The sequence below is a fragment of the Poeciliopsis prolifica genome, unplaced genomic scaffold, assembly GCF_027474105.1.
Source record: "Poeciliopsis prolifica strain line A6 unplaced genomic scaffold, Auburn_PproV2 SCAFFOLD006, whole genome shotgun sequence".
Lineage (NCBI taxonomy): Eukaryota > Metazoa > Chordata > Actinopteri > Cyprinodontiformes > Poeciliidae > Poeciliopsis > Poeciliopsis prolifica.
Window position 1 is genome coordinate 17,484,446 of NW_026562381.1, and position 16,619 is coordinate 17,501,064.

The following is a 16,619-nucleotide window of genomic DNA, read 5'->3' on the forward strand; positions in this document are numbered from 1 at the left end:
AAGCCGTTGTGGTAGATGTGGCAATACCAAGTGATTGCAACATCAGGAAAAAGGAGCACGAGAAACTGGAGAAATACCAGGGCCTCAGGGAAGAACTGGAGAGGGCCTGGAAGGTGAAGACCACAGTGGTGCCTGTGGTCATCGGGGCCCTCGGGGCAGTAACCCCCAAACTGGAGCAGTGGCTACAACAGATCCCAGGAACAACATCAGACATCTCAGTCCAGAAATGTGCAGTCCTTGGCACAGCCAAGATACTGCAGGACCCTCAAGCTCCCAGGCCTCTGGTAGAGGACCCGAGCTCAGAGGACAAGAACCACCCGCGGTGGGTGAGAAGGGAATTTTATATATATATATATATATATATATATATATATATATATATATGAATTTAATTAAATAATCTAGTGGAACTAGTATTTCTCTGCAAGACTTTTGAATTATTCAAGGAAACCCGTAAGTAATCCTTTCTGTGTGTTTCCACAGGACACAGCAAACAAGTGGAAGGCAGATGGAAGCTTTGTTTCAGAAATCAGCTATATTTGTCTGTCAGTTGTGTAAAACGACAAAGTTTGGAGTCATTTAATCATTAGATGAATAAAACGTCCCACATGGGAGGTGATTCTCCCTCACAGTCATATTAAGCTCTAAATGCTCGTCAATGTTGGGGAATTCACAAGCAGCCTAGAGGAAATAAGTGGGGGAGGGGCTGCAGAGGGATCAGGCATCTTCTGTGAATCACGCTGCGTAGCGTGCAATCGGCACACTGACCTCCTCTTGACTCCCCCATAAGCTCTGCTACAATAACACACTTTCCTGTCCTAAACACAGTCAGCACCAAGATCCACATGGCTGGAAAATTCAAAAAGAAGAAAGGAGTGCGTACCTACAGTAAGACGATAAAATCTGAGGGGGAGTTCACTTCATCCCCTGGTTGCCCTCAGAACTCCTCTATTGTTGTTAGTATAACTGTGATGACAAAGATAATCTTTGTTATCATCATTATTATTATCATTCCCTGTTTTAATTAATTTTTCCCGAGGGCTCAGAACAGCAATGAGAACCAGACAGCAAATGGTTCTACTGGAGCAAAAAACCATCAGCCCCAAGGTCCAAACCCGGTTCAAGTCAGGGTTAACAGTGCCATCTACAGTAGAGACAAAAGCAGTCCATCATGTCTCAGGAGGATGTCAGAGCAGCAGACAGTCACAGATATGAAGCACTCTGGGGATGTTCTGGGATATTCAGCATAAATTAAACATGATCCGGTTTCTTGTAGAACAATCCACTTCTTCACATCTACAAGTTCTGGATCTATACACATTCAATTAAAATGTTTCCGATATTTCTTAGAATTGTTATATTTAATATAATTCTACTAAATATTTTGAGTTTCAAGCTCAAACTGACCGTTTTATAGTTACACATATTCTGCAAATTTATTAGGACAAAAATTAACTAAAATCCATATTTTACACTTCCTGATGTTTTTAAAACTATTGATGAATTTTATACACAGATGCTTCAACTTATTCTTACATATTCGCTTCTAACATTCATGAGATTTTAATGGATGTTGGTGTGTTTGCAATTTTGTTTTTGTTTTATTAAACAGATAATTGTAAATGAGATCTTGGATCAACTTGTATAAATAAAGCTCAAATAAATACAACACATATCTGTGAAATCTAGAGAAGTTGTGAAAAAAAATACTTAAAAATATTTTTTATGTACTGATTTATCCAAGAAAAGACATAGGAATTTGGTTTTGACCTGATGAAATGATTCAGCTTATGTTGAATAAAAAATACAAACCTTTGATTTTAATTTGCTATTTTTATCTACCAATCTAAACTTTTTATTACTATTATTTTCCTCCAAAACAAACGTTCTCAGTAAATTAAAACAAATCCAGAAACTTCTCATTTACAAAGATATGCTCCCCAGTTTAATCTTGTTAAATGCCATAAACCTCTTCATAACTGACTAACTTTGTGCATCGGTGCCAGAGACCTATTAATACGGAGATTTAATTATTTGTGCTGACTAAGACAAAACCTTGCTGTTTATCCTCAGTCTCTCACCCTTGGCAATGGGCTTGTAAATATTATCCTGTTTTCTTTAATCCAGCGCACAACGCCACGCTCGCCCACTTACCGGAAGCTCCGACATTTACTTCGGGATTTGCCGGGGCTTGGACTAGAGTGGCTGTGAGAGGGAAAGTGCTAATCTACACAGCAGAATCAGGATTAGTGTGGTGAGCCAGGTGACCCCGGCCCGATACCTTGCAGGCCACAGGAGAGGACGGCCCGCGGCGGGGCCGGGGGGACGCAGGCGAGCGGAGGGGCTGGGGAGGGATCCCCCAACGCCGAGGCCGTCTTCTTTCTCTCGCTCTTTCTCCTGCTGTCTCCTTTCCACACACTTTCTCATTCTGTCTCAAGGAGCCTTGATGAGAATTCCACTAATCATCTGAGGATTAACAGCGACTCAGACAACACTACATCTAATTCCTCCTTCATCGCCGCCGTGGTAACAAGAGGGCTCACACAACAGCACTCACACATACGAGACGTGTGGAGCTATTTCTATATGTCAAATATGTTCTGCATGATTGCAGTACGACATTGCATCTGCAACAAAATAAATCATGTCGGCCCTGTGCAAGTCTTTTTTTTTTCTCCATTGATTTCTTCTCCTTTTCTAAGAAAAGAACAATCCACTCAATGCAAACCTTGTTTTGATCCAAAAAATGGCTGTTAATATTGGTCAAAGTGCAACACTAAACGGTTGACGAGTCATTAAGGAATACTTTGACTTTAGCTCCATCAAGCTCTGACCTGCAGGTCAGAAATCCGAGTCCAATCTTTTTCTGATCAGTGAGAGCAACTACCAGGTTGCTGTGACGACGACTCGCTTCAGTGTGCAAAGATGACAAAGTTAGTTATGCTTAGTAGGAACCAGGAGTTTAAATGAAGTTAGGAATCAGAGAAAGACATTAAAATCTAACGTCTTTCTCTGATATGTCAAGACTTATGTAGTTCACTGAGGAAGCGAGAGGAAGAGTCTCAGCAGATAACAGAAAGGCTGAACAAAGCAGTCCAAAGTTACGTTTGTCATCCTTTTGGACTTTAACTGTCAGGAAACATGCTGGATATGGAGATCTCAGTATTAAGGCCTGGATGTGAAGCCATGTATCCATGGAGCGGTGAGCCATAACCGCATCAACAGGAATGCGCCTGGAGCCACCATGTTCATCCTGAGGAGAGGCGCCCAGGTCTTTAGGAACTAAAGTCCTGTTACTTCCTGACTACATTAACACAAAGCAAGCAAATGTGACCCAAATCTGATATTTTTGCCCAAATCAGACTCATATCTGACTTTTTTATGGCAGTCTGAACGGCCCGTTCCAAACATGTCACCACTCAAAAAGTCAGGCTTGTGCCACTTCCACATTTGGTACTAAATCTGATTGGTAGCAGATCGTTTTCAAACCATCTGCCATCTGAAAGGTCATGTCGCATTTTATTTGACTTTTATGTCATTGATGTGAGTTTTTCATTTGCACAAATTTTGTTTTTAAGTTTCATTATGGTGCACTACATTGTGTTTGGCAAAGCTACAGTAAAATACATTAAACATTGTGGTTCTAGTATGATAAAAGGTGTAAGATAATAAATTCACATTGCTACGCTTGTGTCTGTTATTTTAATCTTTGAGAAAGATAAAACAAGTTATAAAAACAAAGATAACATACTCCTGGCTTACAATTAAATTAATTGGCATTAAAATTTCATTCATTTTGATGACTTATTTTCTGTCAGGCCGTGATCGGCCACCCATACAGACGAAATTAAAAAAAAAAAAAAATGAATTGAGATCAAGGGTGTGTAATTTCACACCAGCTACAGCAAGTTCATTGAAAAAGCTCTAAAATGATTTTTTCCCCCATCCACTGAATCTCATTGACACAAAATGTCCAAAAAAAAAAAACCAGAATTGATGCCAATATATCAGAGGCATCAGAGCTAAGTAGCTTGCAGTTTTAGTCTGGTTAAGTACATTCTGGCAGCAGTCTTGCACCGTCTCGGAGACAGGTTGGCTTCCCTGCCTCCCACAGTTTTGCTGTAATGAAGGAGCTGTCTTACCCAAACAAACAGGCACTCTGGAGAGGTACCTCAACTGCCTCCTTAATCCAGGAAGTCTCTCTTATCTCCACACAAATGGCCCTGCAGCACATTACAGTGCCATCCATCAGGTAAACCGCAGGGCGACGTGTGGGTACGCTTGCATCATACTGGAAAAGTGAAAACGCTGTGATGGAGGAGTACATCAGGGCTCCAGCACATGATTTGTTCACATGTCTTCATATTACTCTTTTATTCAATTATTTATTTTTTTTGTTTTGTTTTAACCAGTTGTTTGTTGATGCATATTTAGGGTTGGTTATATTTTTTTTCCTTTTGATTATGTCATCTATTTTTAAGATGATTAATATATTTATAAATTTTCATAATTATAAATCTATTAACGGCTTATTGCTATTGCATAAAGTAATATTTTTCTGCATGTTTTTGCTTTGGTGTTAAATTTTTGAAAAATAGCTACAGATCTGCTGAACTGCTTTTCTTACCAGTTCATTTTTCTGAGTTTTCTCCTTTTTGCTTTCAGTCCAGGTTTGGCTTCACTGGATTGATTTGAGAGACACGTAAAGAAAAACAGTGAAGAATTTACAAATAAAATAAAAATTATTTAACAATATTTGTTTTTCATTTGAAATGTTTTTGACCAATTCTGCAGATGAAACAAAACTCTTCTCTTTGCAGAACTGCAGTTGTAGACAAGCAGCATATAATCGAGTTGCATCTGTTGCTGGGTTGCAAACTGAAAAGAAATTATCTCTTCCCATAAATATTTCATAAATAGTTCCTACAGTCTGTTTGCTTTAGTTTGTTAATATGTGGAATGTCTGAATAAATTTACATAAAAACAAAAGAGTTTTATGATTTGATGTTTACAAAATAAAGAACATGAATTATAATTTTTATTATAACTTCAAAAACAAAGTATTGCTTCTTCATCCTTCATTCAAATCTGAGATTCACAGATGAGATTTTGACAGATTTCAGAGAAACAATGAATTGTGAATTAATGCTTTGACTTTCCCATCCACTGTTAGAAAGAAGAAGAAGAAAAAACAATCACTGTTTAGTTGTGGACATAACTAGATGAAATGTAGAAGTTTAGTTTTACCATATTCATGAAATTACAAACAAATTTTCTGTTGCTAATTTTTCCTGTTTTTAATCAACCTTTTTGTTGTTTCTCTTATTTTCAGGCCTGTGTTGAATGGGAAAGCTGTTGTCTTCTCGCTCTCCTGTAAGTGAATTGTTGTCTCCCACTCTGTGTTAATATGCGTATGTGCTAAATTGCCAAGCAGTTTCCCATTACTATCAGTTACCCTGAGGCAGCTTTTGAGCCAGTTGCTAAGAGCTTTCATCCAACAGTGTTGATCGTTAATACTGATCTGTACATTTTCCCAACTAAAGCTCTTATAAAGAGCTAAGACCATAAGACTGTGTTTGCGAGTCTAGTGACTATGCCAACAAGGCAACAAGGAGCTGGAAAGAATTGGAGACGGAGCACGCAGCCGCTTCAGAAAGCTAAAAACAGCTGTGTTTTTACAACCGCTGAAACACAACGCTCCAAAGGATTTTTTTCCCATTGGCTACCCATACTGCACCTGCCATTTCCATCACAGCCATGTGGTCACAAAGGGAGCAGTATATCTGTCAACAGGATCAAGTCCTCAATAGACCCCGCAAGCCACTCAATCCTCCAAGACACCCCCTCTTGTGGCCCCAACAAAGCCTCAAACCCCTCAACCTGGCCATTTCAGCCCAACTCATTTTACTTCCTGTCCTCTGTCTGAGCGTACCTGAGGAGCACACTGTTAACAAATCAAAGGTTTTCTACTTTAAGCCATTTGCTGAATTGTCAGTACTATCAGTTTCACTTCAGGTAAAATGTATTCAACTTCACTTTTTCATGTGCTGTAAATTAATATTTAATCAACATAAAATTATTCTGTGGTGACATCACAAGGCATTACACAACTGCTCAGAGACTTTCTGACAATATCCAGTTGTCTTTCTATTTTTTTATTAATTAAAATGCTTGTTTAATCTTATTTTCAGATAATGTGTTTTGGTCAGTTAAACTACTAAAAGTATAGGCTACATAAACTCCCACCAAGTTGGGAAACCAGACCAGACAGTGACATGAATTAAATCATTCAAGCAGAATTATGAATGAAATCATACCAAATAAAGCAGTGAGGTTCATCTTTGGTATTGTAACTGTTTGTTTCAGTGAAACCATCCAAGCCAACATCAATAATGTTTTTAACAGTCCATCTCTGGATCAAATTAATAAGGTTGAACCCTTTGCTATTCCATTTTAATTCCAATTGGAAGCCATAAATTTAAATGAATCCATTTCATCCACCAGTCTTTTTAAGTCACACCGTTCTTTAGCTCCATTTTAAGAAGATAGCTATGAAATAAACACTGCAGCATTTTCTTCAGACACATTCAGCACCGTTTAATCACCAGACAAGTGAAGCTGCCAAACATTCTGCCTCACAAGCGCCACTGCTAATGAGACAGAAGAGAGACACCACTGTTACAAAACTGACATGACTGCAATTGAAATGTCTATAAAAAATAACCCAATAATAACATTACTTCGCTCAATACATATGGAAATCCTGCAAAGCTAACAATCTTTGATTAATATTTATCTGACCACTAGGGGGCTTTCACTGAGAGCTGAAAATTATTTCCTAAGCAGTCAGTTGACCCGTTCGTAAAACAATAGCAATAACAACCTACCCACACAAAAACTATTTAAAAAGTAATCTAAAGATGTCACAGGACTTACTGTTCCACTTTTTCTCAATGCTTACACTTTCATACATCAGTCCACACAGCAGAATTGGAGACTGTGTTCCAGGAGCTCAAAAACAGATTCAGGATTTTACAACATCTTAAACATAAGAGTAGTTGAACATAGGTTTGGATCGTGACTGGTTCAAATTCTGTATTTAGGTCAGAATTAAAGGCAGAATTTAAAAGTGTCAGGTGACCAGAGACGGAGAAATGAAATATGAGTGAGCTTGTAAAGAAAGTTGTCATCGTGGCTCAGCTCTGAGCTTGTGAGCATTAAATAGCACAAGTCTTGAGTGATTTTCCTGTGTCCAACTCGAGTGTCAGCATGGGGTATTCGCCCTCTGAGACAGAGACGCAAGAGAAGATGAAGGAAACTGAGAGACCGGGTCGACCTGCTGGGGATTAAGGACGGGTCACAGTGGATCAACTATGTCTTCCTCTCCCACAGAGGAGAGAAAACAAATATTAATCACCTCTAGCACTTCACACAAAGGGCCCCAAGACACAAGGGCAGGAGAGCCAGTTGAGAAGACGACAACTAATGAAAAGACCTCTTATGGGCTTTTCTGTGGTGGGCCCATGATCTCAGGACACCTCTCTGTGGAAATGTGTTCTCAGTGTTTGAAGGCAAATTTAGTTCCACTTCATTAATATGCTGATGAATATTCATTCTTTGTGGAATTAATGTCCATCGCTGTGCACAAAGTATTTATAATCCGGATGAACTTTTTCACATTTTGTAACTTCAGTATGTTGAGTAGCTTGCCGCGGGATGTTTATTCGTTTAATCTCCATGAATATATGTAGTAAAGGGTTTTTTCACACCTGAGAGTCCAGTAGACTCTGATTTGAGATCAAAATTGCAGCATTTGTTACATTTTCAGCTGGTGCGGTTCTCTTTCACACTGTACTGCATCAAACCAACAAAACACTTTGAGCAACCAGTTTCCCTCCTCCTGCCTCCTGGGCTACACCATAAACCTCTGAGGGAAATAAACTCTGAAGAAGACACGGAGCACAACTTCCTTTTACACAAAGTGAAACTAAAAACGTAGTGGCGTCAGATTTTACCAGTTGTAGTATTTCTCTTTTGTAAAAGAATACAAGTAATGTTTGTTTGTTTTGGTTGTATTTTCCCAGAATGCCCTGCGCTGTAGTTGGCTGCCTGTTTTGGGATTGGTCAGTGTAGTCTAACCACACCAGACATCACTTCAACCGTACTATCAAGTTCTTTTATTTCAACGATCAAATTAATCCAAAAAAAAAATGCACACCACCCTTTTCAGATTTTTGTTACAAAAATTTAAACCATGTTCATTTTATGCCACAATTCTGCACTACTTTGTGTCAGCCTGTCGCATACAGTAAAATACATTGAGTTTTAAGGTAGTAAAGTGACAAAAGGAGGTAATAACCTGCACTTATTCTGTGCTGGACATCAGGACAATATTGATCCAAACAGAAAAAAGCTCTGAAACTGAAAGGAAAGACTCTGTCTCCTCTTCCTCTTGCTGCAACACAAACTCGTCCGTCCTCTGTCCATGAGGCAACTCACAAGTGACAACAACGGACCCCACCTGGCAAACTGGTGGCGGTGCCATCTGGTTGCGACCAAGGCTCGCCATCCGGCCCGCAGTCGGTACCCGATGTGCCAGTGTGGTGGTGTTTAATGAGCGCATATGAGCAAACATTTGACTGCCAGGTGGCGTTGCAGCCACGCCACGCAGACCAGGCGGGGTTCAGCCACTGCCGTTCAAACCCGGGGGCATCAAAAGGGGGCCTTGGATTTCTAAAGTAACTAAGCCATAATCCACCCCCTTATTGGTCCCATTCATATTGAAATACATGATCAGAGGAACTGCAGAGGCCCTAATCTTGCCAATGAGCGGTCCGGCACAGCTGCAGGGATAAAGTCAGAGTATGAGACTGCCAGTATATTAGAAAAACTCAGGCCTCACTGATTGGATTAGGGGAGATGAGGGAGGGGAAGGGGGAGAAAGGGTCTCAGGGGTGAGGAAATGTCATCTTCCACCATTAGCTGCAGCGTGGTGGTCTCTGAGAATCAGACGCCGGGACAGACGCACTTTTGAGAGTTGTGCAATCTACAAAAGAGAAATCGGAGGGGGCGCGAGCAACAAGAGAAAGAAAAGGAAAGGCTGAGTGTGCAACGATGGGCCTCGATAGCACCTCCCAGCCACCTAATGTGACACCAAGTCTGGTATTAGCAGGGCAGTTTCTAGGAGGAAACAAACTAGAGAAAAAGAGAGAAAACTAAACCGGGCATTAGCTGTCGACTTAAAGGTTTGTTCTGGTTCCTCTGGTAGGAAGAGCCGCCCCGTTTAAGTGCGATTGAGCGTGGCTTAGATGGGGATCATTGGTTATCCTCTCAACTGTTTTGTTTTGAGGTTTCTTTTCTGTATTTACTGCAAGAAGTAGGAGAAGCCATTTTGTCTAACAAAGCAGGAGCCAAATATTTCCTTAGTTGTGCATCTGGCTCTAAAATGTAATTTATTCGTTTAAACTGGCAAACACAAACTTCTCTGCTTATTACTGTTGCACACACGCGATACTGTTTTATCCTTAACACAGATTAGAAAAGAACAAACTGTCAAATCCCTTCTGTAATTTTAGAGAGCTTGTGCATCAGTCGAGGACTCCGCTCACCAAACGTTACAGGCTGTTACTGCTGAGCTCAAGTAAATCTAATAATAATTACCTTTTTCCCTGTTTTTACATGTTTCTTACATCACTGACTTGTGATCTGACATCCATACACATATGTCTTAGAATGCATTTAGAAATTTTGATTTTAAACCATCTTTCATTTGAAATATTTTGTATTTTTCAGCACACTTTATTTTGGAAGATAAATCAAAAATTTATTTAAATTTATGCAATAAAAAAAGTATATCATAAGGTAAATTTAAGCATAGTGTTATGTAGAAAGGCTAGTATATATATTTTTTTATTTAAAATGTTTGATTTTAATATTTTAGTTGAAGTTTAGCCAGTGAAACAAAATATTCTGAAGTAATTTTAACTAGAAAAATTTTAATGTTACAAAACAAAATAAGATACAATTCAAAGTTCGAGTTGCCCCCCCACAAATTTTAGTGACTGAAAAAAAATATCAATTTTACTCATTTATTTTTTAGTTACTAAGAAAAATATATATATAATTTTGAAACTCAAAACAAAATGTAGCAAGAAGAAGATTGTCACTATGTGAAAGATAATTATGGCTGCAACTAGCAACGGTTTTAGTTTTTGACTTTTCTATTGATTACTCTGAGAATTAATTGATTAATCTGCAAAAGAAAATTGCCATATTACAGAGACTTAAAGAGTGTAAGGCTAAACTGTTGATTTGTTTTTGAATAAATAAGTTATTAATTGGCTAATAAAAGGTGCTTATTTTTACAGAATTTGAACATAGTGAACGATGACTTTTGAGGGGCTTTGGATCTTTATTTTAAATGTAACGTGTATGTTCTCTATACAGTTTTAGTTTAATTTCTACTCTGAGTTTGTTGTTTTAACAATTAGCCTTATTCCATTCTTTATTTTCCAGTTAATTACTAAATTAGTTGATGACTATTTCAACGTTTGATTTATCAAGATCAATTTGATTATTCATTTGTCTTTCTAATTTTATCATCATGCCATTAAATGTGAGACACCTGAATGCTGTGCACAAAACCTCAGGTGGGACATTTTTAATTAGACAATTCTAGTTCGTAGTAAAAGTTTTGCTGCTTCTCTTTTTAAATGGAACTGTCTCAATCTGATTATTCAGCAAAAAGGGAAAAACCATCATCTAAATAAAAAACTGGTTTAAATCTAACCGCTACAATAAATAGATTTTAATTATTTGCATCATAACAATAAAGTAATGATACATTTTATGTTTTGCAGTAGTAGTATAGTTCTATTGTTTGATGGGTTTTTTGCTGAATATTGGATAGAAAACATAAAAACATTATTGACATATTGTCAACACACTACCCTAACATGTTATGTGCCACAATCCAAAGAGCATTTATCAAATCATTTGTGAGTTATAAATAGAATATTTAAAACAACTTACTCTAAAGTGCAATATAATGAGGAATTGATTAAAACTAATATTTATTTAGATGCAGAAATGTAGTTTCGTGAAATAATGCATTACAGCAATATAAGTCAATGAAATAATTAATAAGTGAAATATATGTGGAAACCAAATTATTAGTAAAGACAACTTGTTAATTACAGATATAATCAATCATATATTCATTCATTTAGAATTTTGAATGACAAAGCATTTTACAAATAACTGCTTTATGTTCGGTTCTAAAACTAGATTCAGCCTGAATCCTTGCAGGTTTCGTGAGCCTCGATCCACACAGGGATCTAGTTGATTTAGAAACCTGCTGAGAGAACTGAGCAATTGCCAAACACTAAAAGATCCAGGACAACAATGGCTGTTACTATCCACACTGTGGCTAGTCTGCAATTTAAAAATTATTAATGCCAACAGGTTTACTGTAAAAACACACAGAACCCCCCTAGAGGTCCCATCGGCAAGCTATGAACTAAAGCTGCAGCTGATAATGTAAAAATACAGTAAGTTGTTAATGTGATCTAATTAGATATCAGGATGTTGTCAGAAATCTTACTGCATTAATTAAAAGTGTTATAATTTTCTGTTTTTCATAGATAAAGCATGAATTTCCTGATCTGTTCTTTGTACCCAGCTGATGGAGCGCCCTGTAGTTCTGGACTGACGGGTTTTCTGGGTTGAATTCATTAGAGCCACATATGTTCAGCCTTTTAACATTTCAGAGATTTTGCTGTTTATGCCTTCCGTCTGCTGTTCATGCTAATAGACAGGCTGAGTATGCCAAACTTCATTCTCCAGCTACAGTGATGGCGGTGCTTTTGCTGACAGCTGGGTTTTTATCAGGAAGCACCTGCTGTCCCTCCTCATCTATCTGTGAGGTGGTTTCCATGTCTCTGTAGGAAAGCTCCTCGATAACAGGTGTCCTTACTGGTGAGCGGTCGCAGAGCCAGTCATCTCTTTGGAACTGGAAACATCCAGATTCGCCGCTGACACCTCAGTCATCAGCTGAGTCGCTACGGTTGGCTGTCAATGTCACAGTTGTATGTTCTTACAGGCTGAAAATGACAGAAAAAGCACTAGTGAGTGAAAGACTCAGTGTTGAATTTGTTCACCATGTTAACTCTGAAGTAACACTTAAAATACACATTGCAAACAGTAGTGTAATAGCACAAGGATCAAGACATCAAGGAGGCATGAATGACACCATAATGGACCTTGAAGTGGAAGCATTAAGTGATGTTAAACAAGAGCTAAATTTGTCATTTAAATAAACCAAAAACCATTTCAGGCTTAATTTACAGTCACTTCAATCATCATCAAACTTTCAGCAAAATCAACAAAATAAATCCTGATGATTGCCCTCTTCAAGGTTGACTTAAAGAAATAATTGTTATCTTTAACCACGCAGGTGTTGCAATCCACCTTTCGTCTTGCAGTTCGTTTTCTCCATGGCTTCTTGTTTTATCTACAGTCTAAAATTTACTTGAATATTTCAAACAAGCAAATATTTGTCAAGGTTATGTAAACCCAATGAACTGGTTATTTTTATCAGAGCATTATTCATAATATGAAAACAACAAAGACAAGGTAGAGATGAGAAGGTACCAGAGAAAACAACGAGCTCAAGAGTTCTGTGCAATTGTCTATTAGTTTTGAAAGTTCAGTAGTCTCCTCTCAGGCCTTTAAAACGATCTAAAAAAATTCAAAGGGAGGAGGGGAAAAGGTCATACCAGCTGCCCATCGGTTCGGTTCGGTTCATTTGATGATAGGGGGAAAACCTGACCTGAAAGGCCAAAACAATAATCAGCAATTCAGTCATAAATTCTAATCACTTCATCGATAAACACAAATAAATGACACACGTTACATAACAAAGCATACCCTTGGAAAACTCGCTAATATTACTGCGCAATTATAGCTAAAGATGCTACTTCCGGTTAGCATGCCTGTCACAAAATATGTCAAGAGTCCTAAATTAAAATACAAAATCAATTCCAAATCATAGCCGAATAAGACAATACCTTCATTTGCACATTACCAACGTGCAAATTAATTAGAAATGTTTAAATTAAACTTAAAATTTGAAAAATATTTTCTCAATGAAGTTCCGCGGTGCAGCGCCACAACAAAGGATTTTAAACAACTCGATAAAATCAAACACTGTCATAAACAGGAGCACAAAAACTAATCTTACTGCCACATGTTGTGTGACGATGGATTGTGAACGGCGATATATTAGGATGCCAAGTCTTCATCGGGTAAAAACAGATGCCAAAAAGACGCCATCGCTCCTCGTCACTGATTGGCTGAACAATTCCGCAAAGCTTCGTTGATCACGTGACATTTCTCAGTTTTTTTTTTTTTTTTTTTTTTTTTGGTTTGTTTGTTTTATTTTATTTATTTCCGTAACGTGTAACAGGACTTGTATTTCAACAATGCACTAAGATAACCAGTGTTGGGTAAGTTACTGTAAAAAGTTGGTTATAGTTACTTGTTACATTAAAAAAAAGTAAATCCGTTAGACAGGTAGTTAAAATATTGCACCATTTACAGAAAAGTAACTATTGTGTTCTTAAAAAAAGACATGCATAAAAGCATTCAGGTTCACCATGGAATGAAACTTCACAATATTCTCAAATGTTCTTTGGACACAAGCAGAAAACACTAATTTACACTACTGAAACATTATTTTCTACATACATAATAAAACACTGATCACCTCCAAAACTTAAACTGGTAAAAATCAGGGAATGTTGGATTAAATCCGACTTTCCTTGGATCCAGTCCAACCAATTGTGTTGGTTCATGAAACCAACACGATTGACTGTTATGTGAAACTTCAGCATAGCAGATCTACAAATGGCATACAAATCATATAATACAAAGAGGACTGACTTGTGTGCAAGAGAATTAGGAGCTCTATTCTGAGTCTTTCCCTTGTTACTCACTGGTGTCAGCTGACATCATGATGATGTTGGCAGTTCTGTAACTGGAGGTGAGGTGTGGTAAGCTGGTGCAATAGCATGAGTCTATCCGTCTGGTGGTGATTGTTGGCAGGTGTGGCTGATGTTGCAGCGGTTTTGCAGGTTTAGACAGGACACATAATTGTTTCTCAAAGGTCCAACGTATCATTTCAGTCCGCTCTGGTTGTCATGAACTGCTTTCTGTTGCCAAGGTGTCCATAAACATATGCATTTCCCATATAAAGACTTGATTGGAGAACAAATGTAAATAGAAACACAAAATAAATAGAAATAGTAATACTTAGTTCACTTTAGCCTTACTTAGCAACACTTTAACAATTTCCATAGAATGTAAAAGTTGGTTTGCTCTCAGTTCAAACAGTTAAATATATACTGCTCAAAAAAATAAAGGGAACACTCAAACAACACAATATAACTCCAAGTAAATAAAACTGTCCACTTAGAAAGCAACACTGATTGACAATCAATATCACCTGCTGTTGTGCAAATGGAATAGACAACAGGTGGAAATTATTTTCATATTTATTTCATTCATTCAGATCTAGGATGTGTTATTTGAGTGTTCCCTTTATTTTTTTGAGCAGCGTATATCTCCATTACAAAGGTAATAATTAAAACTTGTGTCTTTTTTGTTTTATACTAGTCAAGTTTATTTGTATAAATTTGCCTTATGTGATAAAAACATATCACAATAACCAATTATGTTGAAAACTGCAAACAAGTAACAAACATTACATTTTGTCAAATACCATTATAATGAGGAAAACTGTGTGATTTGAGTTTGACTGATTACGAAGCAATATCTCAGCAGTGATTATTTACAATACTAAAACCCCAGAAAAATACTCACAATATTACTGCAACATACTTAAAGGAAGCTGCTGTTTTTGCTTTTCTTATTTCTTCATGTTTTGATCCACATAAAATATGTTTTGGAAGATTAAAAATCAGCATTGACAGGTGAATGAACTCTAAAAAGATCCTTTCTTGCAAACCTGACAGGCCTCTGTCGTTGGCCCTGATTTTCTGAATCAGACACTTTATTCTGGAAGTTTGGCCGACAGATTCATGAAGTTGATTCTTGGAATAATGGTCACCACTTTAGTCTCGAAACTTTTCTTCTTCCCCAACTCTAGAAGCCAATAGAAACATTTTATGCTGGTCTATTGAACTCAAGACACACAACATCCATCTGTTTATGCCCACATCTTTTTTCCTTTATGCACATTTGATTCTGTTGTGGATTTAATGTGGACTTAATCTCAGACACTAGATGTATTATTCAAATGTGTTGAGAGTATCTGCTGCTGTTGTTCAGGTAATAAAGCATTGAACTGTGTTTATGTTTGGATGATGTTAAAAACACTGAAATAAGTAAAGTAGATGGTTGTAGCTTCTCTTGGAGCAACCAGATGCTCTTGGTGGATCACAGGAAGTTCTTAGACTCTTAAGTTTTAGAGGAGATTATCTGTTTAGATTTGGAGACATTAGCAGCTTTAAATTCTTTATAGTGCATAATATAATACTTTTCTGTTCTTTGCAATGTTTACAATAAATTACCTAAATAATAGACAACTGATGATTAAATGGGTGTGAGGAAACATTTAAAGAGTCTGTGGAAAAAATCTTTTGAAACATTTGTTTTTTTAAGAAGATTAATGAGAAACTGTATTGTCTGAATTCCTTGTTGTCTGTTTACTCAGCCGTTAACTCAACATGCCGAGAACTTTGAAGAAGCTCATTTTATCTGGAGCTACTGGGATTATTTTAATTACACACAATGCCAGACTCAGTCCTTTTAAAGTTAAACCTCAGTTATGCCTCTGTTTAACAACAGGTATGGTTGAAAAATCACTGGAAACCCCCTGAGTAGTGTGAACATGTTCAGGATCTGCTGTTCCCCTAAATAATGAGGAAATGCTTGATGGAACAATGAAAACTAACAGATGCTTTATGTTGGAAACTGATTTAAACTATACTTCATCCAACACGTTTTCCATCTTGTTGGTATTTCAACATTTTTGCAGAAGTTTTCAAGTTCCTTGAAACTCTTCACAGAAAATCATAAACTCTTAAGTTTGTGATTTTAGAAAGATGTGGAAAAGTTTGTGCAAAATTTTTTTCTATCTCATTGAAGAGATGAATTACCATATGATAACTGGTTGACTTACCATTCAAATGTTCTTTATTAAAATCAGCATGGTGTTTGTATGAATACACCTGCTGTGAGGTCACACAGCTGCACAGACACCCCCTCCACCTGACGGAGGAATCATCTGGACAAAGAACGGCTCCTGGGTTGGAGTTCAAAGATTTATGGCCATCTTCTTGCTCTCATGCCTGTGTGTCATAAAATTTTATGATGTCTTTTCCACGGTTTTTCTTAAGCACATCTTTAGCAGACAACGGAGACATAACTCAGCGGTGGTCATGATACAGTCATAACTTATCTCAGCTAGATGGAAACCTGCTTTCAAGAGCTGATTGTCAGCATTGTGATCTTGAGCTAATTTAAATTCCCCTGCAGGTTGGCCTGGAAGAAAACTTTAAAAGTTTGTACAAAATTCTATATTGGGAATATTTAAGTGA

The 16,619-nt window shown here is 37.5% G+C and overlaps 1 long non-coding RNA gene across 2 annotated transcripts; it reads right to left on the bottom strand.

The window, feature by feature from the left end:
• Positions 1 to 11,227: 11,227 nt before the first annotated feature.
• On the bottom strand, positions 11,228 to 14,082 carry LOC129360608 (uncharacterized). Of its 2 annotated transcripts, none has more exons than XR_008606070.1 (3): positions 13,995 to 14,082; positions 12,777 to 12,829; positions 11,228 to 12,101 (listed from the first exon to the last, which is right to left on the bottom strand). It is a non-coding gene; the product is annotated as an uncharacterized LOC129360608 (long non-coding RNA). The 2 variants fall into 2 exon arrangements; XR_008606069.1 differs by lacking the exon at positions 13,995 to 14,082 and adding an exon at positions 13,241 to 13,330.
• Between the last annotated feature and the right edge of the window lie 2,537 nt (positions 14,083 to 16,619).